This window comes from Anneissia japonica, unplaced genomic scaffold (genome assembly GCF_011630105.1).
Source record: "Anneissia japonica isolate Jap-2015-1 unplaced genomic scaffold, ASM1163010v1 scaffold21_len1647178_cov195, whole genome shotgun sequence".
Taxonomy (NCBI): Eukaryota; Metazoa; Echinodermata; class Crinoidea; order Comatulida; family Comatulidae; genus Anneissia; species Anneissia japonica.
The window spans coordinates 1,287,122-1,289,589 of record NW_022750455.1 but is presented as its reverse complement, the minus strand read 5'-3'; the positions used below and the strand labels follow the sequence as shown (position 1 = coordinate 1,289,589).

The following is a 2,468-nucleotide window of genomic DNA, read 5'->3' as shown; positions in this document are numbered from 1 at the left end:
AAGGGCGTCTTCGAAAGAATTGCTAGCTTAATAGATAAAGTAGCACATATTGATGAAGCAATTCTTCACTTTTGGTTTGAGCTTATAAGCTTATTACAATAAGGATATTTTAGCTATTGAATTTATTACAGTAAACATACACATTAAATAAGATGAGAAGAAATGCACAATTTCATTTGATATTTATTTTCAAGCATTGAAATCAAGTTGTGATATAATTATATATACGGTACATTTTATAATTATATACTGTAGGACTATATCATGTACATCCGGAAAAAATTAATAAATCTGATTTTAATCCTCAAAATGTTATATCTTATTATCATACATGTCTATATTCTTTACAACAAACGGGTTACTTTCTCTATTAATAAGACAAACATTAGCAGTAATAATACAATATTAATACAAGAATTACTACATATTGCTAACATTTATTTTTGAGATTATTGAAGAGGAAAACATTTTAAAAATAAAATTTACACTATATTTTAATTAATTTCATATTCATAATTTTTGCAGAAAGATTTTTGGCTATTTATGAATAATTAGTAAGTTAATTATTCATAAACAGCCAAAAATATTTCTGCAAAAATTCTGAATATGAAATTACGATTGAGACCGGACACTCTTTCCTGATAGTTGTGGCTTCTTTGTCTACATCACTGGAATAGAAAAATATTGAGAAAAGATTAGGAAACAGAGAAAGAATTATAACGGATTATCATCAAAACATAATATATATATAAAAACAGAGGCAGAGCCAGAGGTTTGAAATAGAGTGGGCCCACGGGGAGGGACTTTGCCAGATGAAGGGTTCCCACCACCTCAGCCCCACCAGATCAAGGATTTATAAATCTCAGTTTAGCAAAAGTCAAAAAAGTTAAGATGTCCCTAAAGCGAATATCTTAAGCTGATTTTATCAAACCATCTTAGCGAAATCTTAGCTTAAAAATTGTCTTAGATGACGCATGCGTACAGTCGACTTTTTAATTTTAAGCATGAGCTAAGCGCAATATTTATAAATTTGACATAAAGCAAAAAAAAAAAAAAAAAAAAATATTTAGCATTATCATGTTAAATATCAATTATGTATAGTATCATCATACCACGGAATGATGTGAGGATTATTAAATACATGGCATTGGGTATGACTAGTAGATCGCAACAGCGCAAACAAATTATGTTAGCATTCCGATTGTCATGGGTAAATAAAATTTATAAAAAGTGTACTATTTGATAGAAATGAATATATAGATTCAAAAATACAGTATATTCAAACAATAAACATAATACTATAGTCTTCACCATACAAACATTTTTCATAATATAATATTTTTTGATTGATTGATTGAATTTATTCGATGCTCAACATGCATAAGCAAGATAACAAATGGATTGAGATCAAGAAAAGCAAACATTACCGAGCATCAGGCGCCCAATAGGCCGGAGTCCAGCCCATATCCAATGAGGTCCAATAAATATACACTGTCTGTCTTGAGCTGAAAGATAAACAATTTCATTCCATAACTGAATAATTATATTTTAAGTAAGTTACAAAATTACAATTAAATATATAAACGACAAAATTGTTTTCCTATAAATTAACACAGTTAAATTATACCAGTGCTATATTCTTATTTATACATAGACATAGATTGTCGATTAAAGGATTTTGTAGTAAAATGTTTGTAAAATCAGAAAAAATGAGAAAAATGTCGATAGGGGTCCAACAATTCTGATCGGGGTCTAAAATAAGGGGATGCCAGAGCCTTGTTCGCCCATGTGGTTTTTGACCACAATTGGATTGGCTATTAAAATATATTTGTTTGGATCGGCACAATAATGGTATTACATGAGCAAGGCAAGTTGCGTTTCAAGTTAAAAATAATTTTTAGTTTACAGCAACATGTTTTACTGGGGTCTAGACCAAGGATTTATCAATCTCAGCTTAGAAGTCAAAACATTTAAGATGTCCCTAAAGCAAATATCTTAAGCTGATTTATCAAACCATCTTAGCAAAAAAAAGTTGTCTTAGATGGCGCATGTGTACAATCGAATTTTTAATTTTAAATAATGGATTTAAGACAATTTAAAGCCGATTTCTAGTTTGATAAATCTGGCCCCGCATACCAACTTTCATTTTCTGTTAAATGGTCTGCTGCCGTATTTTTATTGAAAGCTGGGAGCCATTCTAACATTGTTTTCAAATTCAGGCTTTTTTTGTTTTGTTTTTACTTTCATGTATGAATTACATTTTATCATAATGATCAGTGGATCACCTTTAGTGTTGGGCCTTGCCCATGTCTTGCTCTAGGCACTCTCCAAGTAATTTCATTCACTGCATATTATTCATTTATATGTCGAATTGGTAATAAATAAATATCTGTGCATAGGTGACCACATTGAGAGAGTGAGAGAGAGACGTTCAGCCATGTACGGTTCATGTCTGGTTTTTAAAAAAG

At 30.3% G+C, this 2,468-nt stretch overlaps 1 protein-coding gene across 2 annotated transcripts in view; it reads right to left on the bottom strand.

The window, feature by feature from the left end:
• Positions 1-230: 230 nt before the first annotated feature.
• The window catches only part of LOC117121377 (prolactin-releasing peptide receptor-like), a 41,468-nt gene continuing 39,230 nt past the window's right edge, over positions 231-2,468 (bottom strand). Inside the window, exons 4-5 of one of the 2 annotated variants that reach the window (XR_004447537.1) lie at positions 1,428-1,505; positions 231-668 (exon numbers count right to left, since the gene is read on the bottom strand). The gene's annotated coding sequence lies outside the window, so the exon portion shown is untranslated. The remainder of the gene's footprint in view (positions 669-1,427; positions 1,506-2,468) is intronic. The other variant, XR_004447536.1, reaches the window with a different exon arrangement.